This window comes from Oryx dammah, unplaced genomic scaffold (genome assembly GCF_014754425.2).
Source record: "Oryx dammah isolate SB20612 unplaced genomic scaffold, SCBI_Odam_1.1 HiC_scaffold_11210, whole genome shotgun sequence".
Taxonomy (NCBI): domain Eukaryota; kingdom Metazoa; phylum Chordata; class Mammalia; order Artiodactyla; family Bovidae; genus Oryx; species Oryx dammah.
In genome coordinates this window covers 1068199-1085278 of record NW_024080603.1, presented here as the reverse complement: position 1 = coordinate 1085278, position 17080 = coordinate 1068199, and the positions used below count along the sequence as shown (strand labels likewise).

Below are 17080 nucleotides of genomic sequence, written 5' to 3'. Positions count from 1 at the left end.
CCTCTGTCCGTGGGATTTTCCAGGCAAGAATACTAACTGGAATGGGTTGCCATTTCCCACCCCAGGGGGTCTTCCTGACCCAGGAGTTGAACCCACATCTGCTGCATTAGCAGGTGAGTTCTTTACCACTAGTGCCACCCGGGAACCTCAAATTCTCCATTATAGAAGCCCTGTTACAAGTGGATAGGGAAAAAAAATTAAAAAATACTAGATAGTGAAAGAGGAACTATAACTTTTATGGGGAAAATATTGCATCTCAGTAATAATCAAATAGCTACAGTTTAAAACAAGACAACTCTGAAAAAGTGTAAATGTCAGTTGCTCAGTTATGTCTGACTCTACGACCCCATGGACTGCAGCCCGCCAGGCTCCTCTGTCCATGGAATTCTCCAGGCAAGAATACTGGAGTGGGTTGCCATGCCCTCCTCCAGGAGATCTTCCTGACCGAGGGATCCAACCCGTGTCTTTTATGCCTCCTGCATTGGCAGGCGGGTTCTTTACCACTAGCACCATCTGGGAAGCCCGAGTATGTACTACTTCTCTAACAAAAATGCAGTGCACATTAAAACAAAACAAAAACCAAATAAACCAAAAAACAAACCCTGATACTACATTCTTAATTTTCTCCCCAAGGTACAAAGGTAGAACTTCCTCTACTAGTTTTTTTCTTTGTTTTAATCTACAGTAATTTTGAAGCAGACACTCTGGAGCATTTCCTAGCCACCAATTAGTATTTCGTGCTTGATATGTTATTCAAGCAGGAGATGAAAATGTTAGAAAATTCTATGAGTCTGTACCTACATTTGACAGGTTCACGCTTCTTGCATAATTATCTTGTGGAACCCTAGAATTCTACAAAACTTGAAAACATAAAAATGTCTTTAGCCAGACTCTGAAGCCAAGAGTGTCTTTATTTGTCCTCAACAGCTACCAGAACATTCAGTACAACATTTTGTTAACACACATAACCAGAGCTGTACTTTTTTCTCTGATAGACTTTATACTTGTATCAAAAGGGCTGGTCATTTATTTTCCTCTGGAGTTTCTCCTTCCTTATCAAGGAGCAAACATTATTTACTCATAACAAAGCAGAAACCTTTGTTCTGACTGATTTTGTTGCATAATTATGTCAGGCCTCTTATTCTTAAAAATGAATTTATGTATGTAACCCATATATTACCTAGTATTTGAAAAATCTGATCAATTCTTCCATAAGCTCCTTTTTTTAAAAACGGGCTTTAGGTCCAATATGGAGGTGCCCAGTGGCAGTGTGAGCTGAGAGGCATTCACCGAGTTCCAGGAGTACTCAAGGTGAGGGCAATTGATGACAGAATAGCGCATGAATTAAACACCATGGTTCCAACAGGGTCCTTCCCAGGGAAAATTAATGCCAGCCAAATCTGTAAGCAGCTTTGAGTCATTGATGGTGGCCTGTGTCAGTTGGGACAGAGGCATAAAAAACTGTATAGCTCAGACCTTATCAGTAGTAAAACAGCTCTGAGAAGAGACAGAATAGAATTTGGATGGTTTAACATTATTAAAGGAAGTTAGAAAAGAACAGACAAAGTTGAAACGGATGCAGTCAGGACTGAATGTTGAAGAAGTGGTCGATGACAGGAGCCGGAAGGTGTTTAATGAACACTGCCAAATTCACTTCAAGCCTGCAAAGAATGAATAAAAAGATACCTTTTAAAAGATGGACTAGCTCATCTCCTAAGAGTTGAGCTTGACAGCACGGTGGACTTCCCAGGAGGATTTCTGAGCCAACAGTCCAAGACTTTTGTTGATTTCAGCCTCACTTAGCCAAGACCTCACATATAACTAATTCTGATAATTATGGAGAAATCAACAGCTATTTTATACTGATTCTGTTTAAAAAAAAAAACGTTTTGTAACTATTAAAATAATATTCTGACTCAGGGTAGAAACAAAAAAGGGCCGGGGGCTTTGTTTCTTTAACTCACTTCTGCCTTTCTTGACCCAAACTGCTGAGTCCTTAATTTCACTTATTCCTTTTTTTTTTTTTCTTTACTACCTGTCATATTAAATGATCTCCTACTTAGGGAGAATGAATCAGGCACCAAAGGCTCATGATTTCTGTACAATGAAGGCAGATGAGAACACATAGTAGTGAATACAGGGTTTCTCAAAATGAGGTCCATGAACATTTATTTGAGCTGCTTACTATAAGACATTTTGGGGCCACATCTCCCACCTATAATCAGTCTCTGTGGTGGGACCTGGACTATTTACATCTGAAAGAAGAGGCAGGGGTGATCCTTATGCCCCGATGACCCTGAGAGCCACAGAACTGTCTCTAATCTGGTATGTTTTTTGGTCAGCAAGCAGGAAACCACAGTTTAACTGTGAAAATGCTAAAGTTCTTCAGAATTATGCTGTAGATCAGCACTTCTATCTGCAAAGTTCCTGCACTTTCAAGATTCTCTAGATAGTCTCCTCTAGATGTTGCCTCCAGACATCTGACTGTATTCACTGAAAGATTTAGCTTTACCAATAATTGTCTCTGTCACTGACGTTGCTTTGTATGTACGGAAATGGGTACCTCCTCCTTTAGAGATATAGCTCAGTGCTCTGTATTCATGTAGAATTTTTAATGCAGTTTTAAAAGCAGGGAACACTCACATGGTTCAAATTCCCAAAGAACAAGAGGAGGGTCCAGTGAAAGTTCCCCTCCAACCCTTGTCGTTTCCTCAGAAGTAACCATAGTTAACAGCTTCTTAAGTATTGGATATATTTCCAAACAAGCTAGAAACCCATTCTTTGTTTTAGGGGGCAAAGGGACAGTATACAGTAGGCTGCTTTATTTTTAAGTTGCATCTGTGGGTTTTAATATTTATTTATTTGGCTGTACCAGGTCTTAGTCACGGCCTGTGGGATCTAGTTCCCTGATGAGGAATTGAACCCAGGCGCCCCTGCATTGGGAACCCAGAGTCCCAGTCACTGGACCACCGGGGAAGTCCCTGGATTTGCGAGTTTTAAAAACTCCTTTTGATGTAGAGATATCAGTCGGGTACTAGTGTGTAACAAACCACATGAGACCTCAGAGACGCATATTAATAAGTATGTATTGCTTGTGCTCTGGGGTCCTCAGGCAGTTCTGCCAACGCCTCTGGGCATCTCTTAGCTGGTGCAGGACAGCCTTCACTGGGATGACTCGGTTGACTTCCTGCGGACCCCTCCTCTCACCTTCAAGCATGCTGCTCCTGGCGCGTTCTCATGACAATGGAGGAGCAAGAGAAGAGGAAACACACAGGACCTCCTGACGTCTTAGGAACGAAACTGGGACAGCCACACCATAGTCACGTCCCAAGCAAGACACAAAGCCATCCTAGACTTGAGGGGCTGGAGAAATGGGCAGTGCCTCTTTAGGGAAAGGAATTTCAGCGTCACATGCAAAGGTGTGGCGACAGGGGAGGAATGGAGAACAGAAGCCGTGCCTCATTCTGATGATACAAATGCCGCTCCCTGCTGTGAACCCTCCACTCTTTCTTTTATCTTTCATCCACAAAGGGAAAGAGGCAGAGGAGAGCATGCCTGATACAGCCCTGGACCACCTCTCAGAACTGGGCCACTAGCTTTATGGTCTCCCCCAGACTTAAGAAAGTATCGTGTCAGTTACACATGAAGAGCGTGTTCTAGAGATCTGCTGTACCAGCCTGTGGCCACAGTTAACAGTACTGTATTGCACACTTAAAATTTAGGGTAAGAGAGTAGCTCTCATGTTTGTGTTTTTACCACAATAAAAAATTATGACAGTCAAAAAAAAAAAAAAAGAAGAAGCCATGATTGCAATCTGAATGTCCAAAAGCTCATCATAATAATAATCCTGGCTTAGTATCCAAGTATTGGCTTCCCAGGTGGCGCAGCAGAAAAGAATCTGCCTGCCAGTGCAGGAGACACAAGAGATGCAAAAACCTACGGAGAACAAATGCTCAGAGGTGGGATTGTACCTACCACGTTCCGAGAACTCCAGTAGCCTGACAGTGCAAGAACAGAGGGCCCACAATGAGCAGTGAAGAGGTAAGGTTGGACTTAGGGTAGGGCCAAAGAGGGGTGCTGAGGCTCACACTCACAGTTGCTTGTCTTCATCTCAAGGGCAGTGGTGAGCTTCTCAGTGTCTCTGAGCAGAGTGCTGAGGTCTATGATCTGAGACTAGGAAGTTGGTGGGAAGGGAGAAGGGTTGGAAAAGGTGAATCGGGAGCAGGGTTCGGAAGGCTGAGAGTCAGGAGGTCCGGCCCCCAACCAATAAGACCTGTGGCTCTTGCTTTATCCCAGCCAACTGCAGACATTTCACACTGTGCCACTTTTGGAGAAAGAGGAAGATCTCACACCCTTGGAACATCCCAGAAGTTTCAATATAAATTGTCTTTGATTTTTAAAAAAATGCAAGTAATTCCTAATGAAGACTATTTCTTCAACTCTACCCTTTCTGGTGTCTGATAGCCCATTTTTCTCTGCTTCCTCATTTCTATTCCCTAACTCAAATGGGAGGAATGACTGATGACTCCAGTTTTTAGGTACTACAGCAAACCTAAGCTGTGCTATGCTTAGTTGTGTCTGACTCTTTGCAACCCCATAAACTGTAGCCTGCCAGGCTCCTCCATCCATGGGGATTCTCCAGGCAAGTATACTGGAGTGGGTTGCCACTTCCTCCTCCAGGGAATCTTCCTGACCCAGGGATCGAACCCAGTTCTCCCATGTTGCAGGCGGATTCTTTACTGTCTGAGCCACCAGGGAAGCGCAAACCAGGAAGCAAACCTAAGTGCCACGGAAAAGATCACCCGGGCTGTGAGGGTTGCTTTAGACAAGTCTTGTTTGTTCAAGCACCTCATTGAATTCTCAAAGTCATCCAGGCCCTGGCAAGGCCACACGCGAGCAGTGACTCCCCCTCCCTGCATTCTGGATGTGAGGGGCTGTCCGCTCAGGGAATGTACCGGACCAGCTGGGTTCTGTCTGCTCTGAACCTGCCCCTGCCCTCCTCTCCGTGGTTTCCCTAGTATGCCTGCCCATGAGAATCAGCTGGGGGATTTGTGAAGCACAGAGCCCCGGGCCCCTCCCTGCTGACTCAGGAATCAGAGCCCATGGTTGGAAGCTGTGTGCTGAGCAAGTGCTTCTGATGTTTGTTCTTGGGGAAGGCGCTGAAGGCTTTGTGCCCTGCTGGCAACTGCGGCCGCCCCCCTGACAGGGAGAAGAGGTTCCCAGCATAGCGGAGGCCCCGGGCCTCTCTCTGGGATGGGGACCACGGTAGTCACTGAACCGCGCATCCCCGAGACGGGACAAGTAGATCCACCTGGGCTTCCGCAGCGCTGAACCAACCAGACCCAGGCCCAAGGGCGCCCATTCCCAGCAGCTTCCTGCAGTGGGTGGGGATGGGCGGCCACCAGCTCAGCAACGGAGGCCTCTAGGCTCCATTCTCCATCCAGCCGACTCTTGAAAACCCAGATCCACACAGCCAAGGGAACACTCCACAAGGGGAAGGTTTGTGCAGCCCTTCTTGCTAAGAGAGTTTGTGGGTTTTAGGGCATTTTCCTAAGCCTTAGGAGAAATCTGAATGCTAGGTGGAGATAGCTGCTTTTTAAAAAATATTGTTTGATTTGAGGGGCTGGGAGGATTCAAGGGAAAATGCCTGGTTGTTCCTAAGTAGTCTATGAGCCAAACTGCTGTTAAAAAAAAAGAAGAGGAATGGAAAAATGGAAGGAGAAGAAACGTGTGTGTGTGAATGAACACGAACACCCAGGGAAGAGAAAAGGTGCGTGGATTTTTGATGTAGACCTCACTCTTTCTTGGATTTCAAATACATGCAGGTTTGCATAACTGAAGCTTATCTTTCTGTGGTCGTGTCGATTTTTCCAAAGGCAGATCCTGAGACAAAGTGCAAGTACGAAAGGCTTATCTGGTGAGTCCAGGGAGCACCTCTCGAGAGATGGGCAAGTGGTAAGGACTCGGTGCCAAGGGGCATGCTGTGCTCCTGGTTCCCACAGAGGTGCCTGTGGCTGAAACCAGCAGGGAAACTCAGAGAGACTGGGAACGTGAGCCCTCTTGAGGGGAAAGGAGCTGATGCATTCCTACACCAGCACCCAAGAGTTACAGATTGAGTGTTGCTTCTGGAGTCAGGGGAAGAAGTGAAGTGAAAGTGTTGGTTGCTCAGTCGAGACACACTCTTTGCGACCCCATGGACTATAGCCTGCCAGGCTCCCCTGTCCATGGAATTCTCCAGGCAAGAATACTAGAGTGGGTTGCCATTTTCTACTCCAGGGGATCTTCCCAACCCAAGGATCGAACCCAGGTCTCCTGCACTGCAGTCAGATTCTTTACCACTGAGCCACCAGGGAAGCCGAGGTATTGCTACTGGGGTCGGGGGTGGGGGTGTTAACTCCCCATCACTTTTCGACTTCTGAGCAGGACCACATTCAGGAAAGTGAATGGTTTCAGAAAAAAAATCCTCAGTGCAGAGGTGGACAGCTGAAAGTCAGCCAGAGAAGGACGATGAATCAGTGACCTTCAAGGAATGCAGGCAGGGCCCTGACAGCATCTGCTGCATTGTATTAATCCCCAAATTCACTTTAGCCCTCCTGAGATTTTTTTTTTTTTTTTGAAGTATTTGCAATGTTGTGTTAGTTTCAAGTGTATAGCAAAGTGATTCAGTTATACATGTATATGTGTACATTGCAAATGCTTCAGTTGAAAATATATATATTATTTCTTAGATTTCTTTCTGGTTTTTTTTTTTTTTTTTGGCTGTGTTTCATGGCTTAGCTCTCCCACCAGGGACTGAGTCCAGGCCCCAGCAGTGAAACCACTGAGTCCTAACCACTGAACCACCAGAGAATTCCCAGATTCTTTTCTGTTATAGATTATTCCAAGATAAATAGGAGGGTTCCCTGTGCTCTACAGTAGGTGCCTGTTGTTTACCTACTCTATATGTAGTAGCGTGTATGTTTTTAGAGTTAACTCTAAAGCAAGTGTGGGGCTGTGGGCTTCTGGGAGCAGACTCCACAGGGAGCCACAAGAATTCATTTAGAGACCTAGACGTTCATACTCCTTATTTACATAAAAGAAATTTAGCAGAGTCATAGGTTTCTATTACCTCCATTCATGTAGAAGGAAAGAGCCATCCAGTTAGAATACACTAATTTGGCAAATAAGCCTTACAGTTGTCTTTAGACCATTTGGGAAAGCAGAGACATCATTTATAACATCTTCACCAGGGCAGCAAATTATCGAGTAAGATAACCTATTACCGACCTTTATTTAGAGATCAATGATTTCTCACAGAGGCCATGGCAAAAATTTCTGAAGTCAGATTAGCACATGACTCACTTGTTCATATAATGCATCTCAACACAAGTTGGTAATCATTACAAATAATCACTACATCACTACATGGAACGGGAGATTGAGTCTCTGTGAATTGGACTTTTTTGGAGAATGTTCTCAGAATCCATATGAAGATATCAAATTGGTATCTCTTCTTCTGCATGAGTGGAGAAGAGGTAGAGGCCCTGGGTCAGATATCTTGGGTTCAAAGCTTGGACTCTGCACCCTTTCAGATGAATCTCCTCCTCTGAAAAATAATCTAACCTCTCTGGGCCCATTGTCTTTCTCAGGAATATGGGAACTAACAGTAGTATTCAGATGGCTCAACCAGGAAAGAATCTGCCTGCAGTGCACGAGCTGCGGGAGACTCTGGTTCAATCTTTGGGTCAGGAAGATGCCTGGAGGAGGAAATGGCAACCCACTCCAGTATTCTTGCCTAAGAAACCCCATGGACAGAGGAGCCTGGTGAGCTACAGTCCAAAGGGTTGCAAAGAGTCGGACACAACTGAAGCAACTGAGTGCAGGACGTACAGCAGCAGTACTGAGCGCTGGAGCTATTGTGGAGTTACATAAATAAGTCGCTTCATACTTTGGCCAGGAACTTGCTCAGAAAATGTCAACAGTTATTTTAATTACTTCTAAAAGTGGCAGTTCCATTTCAGTTAAAATCTTATTATCTGACATGTTCCATCAATATTGTTAAATTGAATTTGGCTGTTTATTTTAGTTTTGTTTGTGTTTAATTTGTGCTTTTTATAGTTGGATAGCACAAGATATTTATACTTTCTTTGGAAAACATACCACTATAGTAAAAATAATTTCAGCCAACATTTGAGGTGCATGCCTTCCTCAAGATTTTCTAAAACTCTGGTCTATGTCTATAATGCATTTTGTAGAAGAGACCTTGTTACTCTTTTTCTTTAGAGTGTTTTTAGCAAGGAATTAACCATCACTGGGTTGTTATTCGAGGGAGAGGACTGTGAGCCTGCTGCAGCTGCTGCTGCTAAGTTGCTTCAGTCATGTCCGACTCTGTGCAACCCCGTAGACGGGGGCCCATCAGGCTCCCCCGTCCCTGGGATTCTCCAGGCAAGAACACTGGAGTGGTTGTGAGCCTGCTCAGAGGATTGGAAAGTGGAAGGGCTTCTGGGCATGGTGGGGTGGGCAGCTGATGCTTGAAGGTTCTCTTACCCTGTCCCTGGGTACATACAGTGGAAGCAAGGAGAGCAGTGGGGAATGGGGCCCTTTGCACTGATCATGACAATTACCTCCCAGATTCCTCTCCTGAGTAGGCCCAGGAATCCCAGGGTTGCCCACTGCATCCCAAGGGGGCCCCTGGGATTCCTGGTTCTATCCAAGAGAGGGATCTGGAGAGGAAAGACAGACTTCCTTGGGCTGAGTGATGAAGAAGTTCTTCACATTGTCTGGGGGAAAGACTCCTGTTTATTAGTGGAAGAAGGTAAAAGCCCTGTCAGATGCAAGTCAAGGAAGACAACTAATAATCGGCTCTGGGCTCAGTGTGAAAACCCTGGAAAACTTAAAATGGGCTGCGGTGCCCAGGCTGTAATACCTCTGGGACATGTGTGGAATGAGTGGCAATTTTTAAAGCTCATTTGCCCCGTGGCTGTCCTCAATTAAGAGTCAGCCCTCCATACATATTTAGTGTGGCTCCAAACCAACTCTAGAAAGGTCCTTTGTATGAGGGAAGAAAACCAAGCGGGTGAATCTCAACCTCTGCCTCACCCTAGATCTACAAAATGGACAGACCCAGGCTCTGACTACATACCAACAACTGCAAATTCCACAGCTGGGAATCTTTTGCCAAAAATTTTGTCTCTGATCATTTCAACTGCAGGTGGAGGTCGGTAGGGATGCAAGGTACTTACATGCTGGTAGCTTTCAACAGCAAGATATGTAGGGAGACAGACAGATACCCAGGACTCTGTGTACCCGCGAGTCCCTGCCAGACCAGAGGCCAAAGTCAAACCACTGGCCCTCCAGGGAAGCCAGCTCATTCCAATTCTAAGTAAATGTTCCCTAAAAGAAACTGACCCCAGGCATGAGATTCTTTCCCAAGTTAGGTTATCTGCAAAATGGTTTAGAGGAAGCCAAGTGGCCAAGGACCTGAACAGATGACCTTTTGAATAAATGGCAGCTCGTGGGATAGAAGCTTATTGCTTTAAAAATGAATCTTGGTGGAGCTTTCCGTGTTAGCTCTCTCTCCCCTTGGCCTGAGACCATCAGATGTGCAACCTGAAATATTGTCCTTATCCTGTCACAAATCAGGTGGAGAGTGGCTAAGAGCCCAGGCGATCAGTTTCAACAAAAGCTAATCCAACAAAAGCTACATCCCAACAATAGTGGGATGTAGAGCTCTTCAGGGGTGTCACAGAGAAGATCTGATCTTGGGTTCTTTGAGGCTTTGTCATTTGTTTCCCAGGGGAACAGACACCTTGAGAGTTTACTAAGTGAAAAAGTGTGTGAAGTCTATATAAAACAGAACCACCAGACCCAGATCTCCACCGTCAGGAGCTCAGTCTCATCTCACAAATGTTGCTCTCTTGCTGTCTCCCTCTCTCCCTTCCTTTCATCCATCCTTTCCTGCCTGTCTCCTTTCCTTCTAGGTGCTTTTACTAAGTCTCAGTGGAAGCAGGAAGGAGGATGAAATAAGTCACATCCTTGGGTGGGTGGTTCTTGATCCGACCCTAAACCCTTTGCCTCTGATCTGGAGTGAGATGCAGCGGACTTCTAGGTCATTCTGCCCCCAGTCATCTCATGGCCTCAGTCATGGGCCTGTACAGAGGTCCTCAGGCAGCTAGACAGCACTTTAATTCAGCATGTACACACATGCACAGCCTGTACATATTTGGTCCTCTGTTCTATAGGCAGAAGGCAGTCATCTAATTATTAATGGGGTCTCAAAATTCAAATCACTCATCATTATCTGAAAACATAAAAACATGTAAGCCCAGGGCTATTCTATTTGCTCAAAGTTTTGTCTTACTGGTTTTTATGTTGAAAGTGTAGTTTTAAAGTCAAGTCAGGTATTAGTTGCTCAGTCCGTCCCCCACCTCCAGGCTGTAGCCTGCAAGGCTCCTCTTCCTTGGATTTCTGCAGCCAAGGACACTGGAGTGGTTGTCATTTGCTTTTCTTGTTTGAGCTCAGCCCATCTGTACAGCATTGGCCATGTAGTGAGTCTGTTCTCTAACCCTTTCCCTCTGTTGGAACCATGTTGGAACCTTCATTCATGCAGCCTGCCCTGGCATCACTAACATAATCTCATCATCCACACATTCAGTTCAGTTCAGTCACTCAGTCGTGTCCAACTCTTTGCGACCCCATGGACTGCAGCACGCCAGGCCTCCCTGTCCATCACCAACTCCCGGAGCCTACTCAAACTCATGTCCATGAAGTCGGTGATGCCATTGAACCGTCTCATCATCTGTCATCCCCTTCTCCTCCTGCCTTCAATCTTCCCCAGCATCAGGGTCTTTTCGAATGAGTCAGTTCGTCGCATCAGGTGGCCAAAGTTTTGAAGTTTCAGCTTCAGCATGAGTCCTTCCAATGAGTATTCAGGACTGGTTTCCTTTAGGATGGACTGGTTGGATCCACACATTCAGTTCCCTTGACTGTTCTCTGTGTACGTGTGTGTGTACGTTCAGCTGTGTCCGACTCTCTGGGACCGCATGTACTGTAGCCCACCAGGCTCCTCTGTCCGAGATTCTCCAGGCCAGAATACTGGAGCAGGTTGCCATCTCCTTCTCCAGGGGATTTTCCCAACCCAGGGATTGAACCCTCAATTCTTCTCTCATTTGCTCCAAAAACAACTTAGAGCCCCAAATCAAAAGAGGGAAATGTGGGTCCAGCAGCCTCTGGGCAGTACTCGATTATATTGCAGTCATTCTCACCATCTACGATACGCATACATTATATTATCTTTAAAAGGGTATCATCAATATGAAAACATGATATTCGTACAGAGAACTAATTCATCTGTGGACCCTGCTTAATATTAAAGAGATCAGAGTACTATTACTATGTTCCTTTTATAATATATGTAGCTTTTATACTATTATATGTAGTCAAATATCGTTGATCTCAAATAAGATTCCATGCCTAAATAATATGAAAATTTGATCTTCGGTCCTTACAAAAAAGGTATTCTGTGGAGACTAAACACGGCCATTCTTTTACAGTCATGATTACCTTATTAAGACAGATTTTTGTTAAAACAGCCTTCCGCAACGGCTCAGCGGTAAAGAATCCGCCTGCAATGCAGGAGATGAGGGTTCGATCCCTGGGTCAGGAAAATCCCCTGAAGGAGGAAACGGAATGGGAAAATACCCACTCCAGTGTTCTTGCCTGAAAAAAAAAATCCCATGGACAGAGGAGCCTGGCAGGCTAGAGTTGGACACAACTGAGCAACTAAGCATGCATGCACTTGTTCAAATGAACAAATTATTAGAACTGAAAATAAAGGGGTACTATGATTTATAAAGACTTTGCTAATTGGCTGTATTCCTCAGTTGCTTTGCACTTTAGTTGGTGGTAAATATAAACGCTTGTATCTGTTTTCCTCTTGGAAATTATGAACTTATCAGAATTGGGAACAATGGTTTTTCTATAAAGGGTACTGTTCCAGGAAGCTTGTGGATTAATGCGTGCTTGTTCTGAGAAATAAACAAGGCTGTATCCTCTGACTTGTGGGAGGCACTCCCTCCTTCTATACTCTTTTTCACCCTTAATCATCAATTAATATTTTAGTAATTCCGAAATGTCCAGAATTGCAAAAAAACAATTTTGCAAAACTACCGTATAAACATGGTATCATTAAAGTCCTTGCATTTAGCAAAAGAGAGTTAAATACAGCTCTGATATTTATTTTTTTAATGAAAAGGGCAAGAAAAAATGAAATTTATATGCAATTCTGATTCAAGAAGGTGACCGAGCATGTATGTTGGTTATCCTTCTTTCCCAAGATCCTATTGAAGTGATAAAGAACTTAAGAGTATAAACCCATAATTACAAGGATAATGAGAGATCTATTGGGCATCAGCAGTTGATACATTTTCACAAATTTCTGGGAGATGGGAAGAGGACATGAACAAGGAAACACAGAATGAAGTGCACAGGGTTAGGTGCAGGGGGGACATGGAGGGTGGATCTTTTCTGCCTGACAGATGCCCAGAGGGGATTGAACTGGAGTCTGCATGTTAGAAGGGGCAAACTGAGAAAAAGGTGAGAACAGATTTGCAAAATGCTGTCGGAAAACTATTTAGGATCTATAATTCTATTCATCCAAAACATATGCCAAAATTAAGGCAAATAAAGACATGTTCAGAAGTCAGATAACGTTTCCTTGCTACATATCCTTTCTTTTTTTTTTTTTTTTCTAGACTTAGTGCCTCCTTTTTTTTTTTTTAACACCAAAAACATGTTGTATTGGGGTGTAGCTGATTAATAATGTTGTGATCATTTTAAGTGAACATTGAAGGGACTCCAATACATATTACATGTATCCATTCCCCCCAAGTCCCCCGGCCATCCAGGCTGGCACATAACATTGAGCAGAGTTCCAGCTACATACTCTTTCTTAAGAAGTTACTTAAGGATGTTATTCCAGTGAAAAGGGGAGAAACCCAAGGGAAGAGCAGATAGGCAGTTCAAGCAGTGGAGGAACTAAACCAGGGTGAGCGTTACATAAATTGTTAAAGTCCTTGGGCTGCAAGAAGTGTATCATCAAGAAGAAAATACTGGATTCCAGGCCACATATAAAGTAAGAAGCTGTAGGCAGGAGGGCAGGAAAAGCTGGTGGCAAAGTCATATTTTTTCTTTCACTTAGAGATGTAGTTAGAAACTCCAAGAAAAGAATCTGTACGAAATTAACAATCCTAATATGAAGCAAATTGAATTATAGCATGATCTTGGGCAGTTAATGGAGTGTAACAAAAGAATCTTTATGCCTGAATGCTAGATACGTTCTCTCACAGTGGCTTAGGGAATATGACATTCCATGGAGGGGGAAGGAAGCAAAATCATGGTTCAAAGCAAAAAAAAAAAAAAAACAAAAAAAACCCCTGAGCTTTTCAGTGAACAGTATTTACAAAGTTTTAATAAAATAATGAGCCCTGGCTTCCTGGCTTTCCTCTTTTGCTAAAAATAAAGAGCCCCAGGACTTTCCTGTTGTCTCAGACGGTAAAGAATCTGCCTACAGTGCAGGAGACCTGGGTTCTATTCCTGGGTCAGGAAGATCCCTTGGAGAAGGGAATGGCTACCCACTCCACTATTCTTGCCTGGAGAATTCTATGGACAGAGGAGCCTGGGATCACAAAGAGTCAGACACGACTGTGACTAACACTTCAACACTTCAATAAAATAATCAGTTTACTTATTCTCAGTTTTTAGAGGCTACCCAACAGGGAAAATTCAGTGATTATAGAACAATGAAAATGTTATCAGCTTTGATCAAGTTAAGATGAAGGTAATCTGGCAGAGGTTGAGAGTGGAAGGATGAAGAGAAGATGAAAGAAAGAAAGAATGGAGATGCTGATATTCCCAAGATACATTGTGGAGAGTCTGTAGTTTGTGTCTAAAATGAAGAAGAAATAGAAGTTGAACTATAAATATTTAGAATTATGAAAATAATCAGTTAAAATAATTCAAAACCATAATATGGCTAACAAGATTATGAGGCAAGGGAGAAGAAAGTTAAATTTAGTCTAGGTAAATAAAATTCTAATCGCTCATTGTTAGAAATCAATAGAAACTTTCTAAAATCAAGAATCAAGAAGTAGGCTAGGTGAAATGATCACATGACTTATTCTTCAGTTTGTTAATCTGATGTGTCACACTGATTTACTTACAGATATTGAACCATTCTTGCATCCCTGGCATAAATTCCACTTGATGTTGGGATATGATTCTCTTAATGTATTTCTGAATTTGGGTTGCTAATGTTCTGTTGAGGGTTTTTATGTCTATGTTTATCAGTGATATTGGCCTATAATTTTGTGTGTTTATGTGCTATCTTTGTCTGATTTTGGTACCAGGGTGATTGATGCCAGCATCATAGAATGAGGTTTTTTAATTAATTTTTAAAATATTTATATTTATTTATTTATTTGCAGCATGTGGGATCTAGTTCCCTGACCAAGGATTGAACCCAGGCCCCCTGCATTGGGAACATACAGTCTTAGCCACTGAACCACCAGGGAGACCCACGGAATTAATTTAGAAGTGTTCCTTCCTCTGCACTTTTAAAAACAGTTTGAAAAGGATAGGTATTAACTCCTCTCTAAACGTTTGGTAGAATTTATCTTGAAGCCATCTCGTCCTGGACTTTTGTTGGGAAATTTTTCTGTTATTGATGTAATTTCATTACTGGTAATTTTTTCTTTCATATTTTCTATTTCTTTCTGATTCAGACTTGGAAGTTTATGTTTCTAGGAATTTATTCATTCCTAGTAAGTTGTCCATTGTATCACTATATAATTGTTCATAGTGATTGCTTGTGATCCTTTGTATTTTTGTGGTATCAGTTGTAACTTCTCTTGCATTTCTGGTTGTTACTTTGGGCCCTTTCTTTTTCATTCTTGATGAGCCTGGCTAAAGGTTTATCAATTTTGTGTATCTTTTCAAAGTACCTACTCTTAGTTGAATTTTTATTTGTCTGGTTTCTATTTCACTTATTTCTGCTCTGATCTTTATTATTTCTTTTCTTCTCCTAACCTTTTGTTGTTGTTGTTCTTTTTCTGGTTCCTTTAGGTGTAAGATTAGATTGTTTATTTGAGATTTTTGTTCTTTCGTGAAGTAGACTCATAGTGCTAGAAATTTCCCTCTTAAAACGGCTTTTTCTATGTCCCATCTGTTTGGATCATTGTGTTTCCATTTTCACTTGTCTCCAGGTATTTTTAAATTTCTTCTCTGACTTCTTCAGTGACCCATTGGTTGTTTAGCAGCATATGGTTAGCCTGGTCTTCCCTGGTGGCTCAGATGGTAAAGCGTCTGCAGGCAATGAGGGAGACCCAGGTTTGATCCCTGGGTCAGGAAGATCCCCTGGAGAAGGAAATGGCAACCCGCTCCTGTATTCTTGCCTGGAGAATTCCATGGATGGAGAGCCTGGTGGGGTACAATCCATGGGGTCGCAAAGCATCGGACACGACTGAGTGACTATCACTTTCACGTGTTTGCTTATTTAAAGCAATCTATGTATATACATGATTATTTTAAGTTGGTGGTCTTTTCAGTTAGAATACATTCTGCCAGGCCTGCATTTTTATTTCTCCTCAATATTTAATATTTTTACATGATATTTTACCTGTTTGTTTTATGTATCCCCTAGCTCCTTATTATGGATATAGATGATTTTATTGCTTTTGTATGTTAATCTTCCTACTAGCTTTATAAGCGGTCAATCAAGTGCTTGCGACCTTTACTGTGTGTTTGCCTTTCCTAATGAGACTTTTCTTTTCATAATTTTTATATTTTTAGTTTGAGTCTTTTCTTTTCCACTTAGAAAACTGCCTTGAAAATTTCTTGTAAAGATGTTTTAGTGGTGCTGAATTCTTTTTTAGCTTTTGCTTATCTGTAAAAAGCCTCTTGATGAAAGTGAAAGAGGAGAGTGAAAAAGTTGGCTTAAACTCAACATTCAGAAAATGAAGATCATGGCATCTGGTCCTATGACTTCATGGGAAATAGATGGGGAAACAGTGGAAACAGTGTCAGACTTTATTTTTGGGGCTCCAAAATCACTGCAGATGGTGATTGCAGCCATGAAAAAATTTTTTTTTTTTGCTCTTTATTTTATTTTATTTTTTACTTTAAAATACTGTATTGGTTTTGCCATACATTGACATGAATCCGCCACGGGTGTACATGAGTTCCCAATCCTGAACCCCCCTCCCACCACCCTCCTCATATCGTCTCTCTGGGTCATCCCAGTGCACCAGCCCCAAGCATCCTGTATCCTGTATTGAACCTAGACTAGCGATTCATTTCTTACATGATAGTATACATGTTTCAAAGCCATTCTCCCAAATCATTCCACCCTCTCCCTCTCCCACAGAGTCCAAAAGTCCATTCTAAACATCTGTGTCTATTTTGCTGTCTCGCATACAGGGTTATCATTACCATCTTTCTAAATTCCATATATATGCGTTAGTATACTGTATTGATGTTTCTCTTTCTGGCTTACTTCACTCTGTATAATCGGCTCCAGTTTCATCCACCTCATTAGAACTGATTCAAATGTATTCTTTTTAATGGCTGAATAATGCTCCACTGTGTATATGTACCACAGCTTTCTTATCCATCCGTCTGCTAATGGACATCTAGGTTGTTTCCATGTCCTGGCTATTATAAACAGTGCTGCGATGAACATTAGGGTACACGTGTCTCTTTCAATTCTGGTTTCCTCGGTGTGTATGCCCAGCAGTGGGATTGCTGGGTCATAAGGCAGTTCTATTTCCAGGTTTTTAAGGAATCTCCACACTGTTCTCCATAGTGGCTGTACTAGTTTGAATTCCCACACAACAGTGTAAGAGGGTTCCCTTTCTCCACACCCTCTCCAGCACTTATTGCTTGTAGACTTTTGGATCGCAGCCATTCTGACTGGTGTGAAATGGTACCTCATTGTGGTCTTGGCAGCCATGAAATTAAAAAATGCTTACTCCTTGGGAGGAAAGTTATGACAAAAACCTAGAGAGCATATTAAAAAGCAGAGACATTACTTTGCCAACAAAGGTCC

The 17080-nt window shown here is 42.8% G+C and overlaps 1 pseudogene; it reads left to right on the top strand.

Annotated features, from left to right (window-relative positions):
* The first annotated feature begins 1249 nt into the window (after positions 1-1249).
* LOC120860947 lies at positions 1250-1727 on the top strand (annotated as a pseudogene).
* The last annotated feature ends 15353 nt before the right edge of the window (positions 1728-17080 follow it).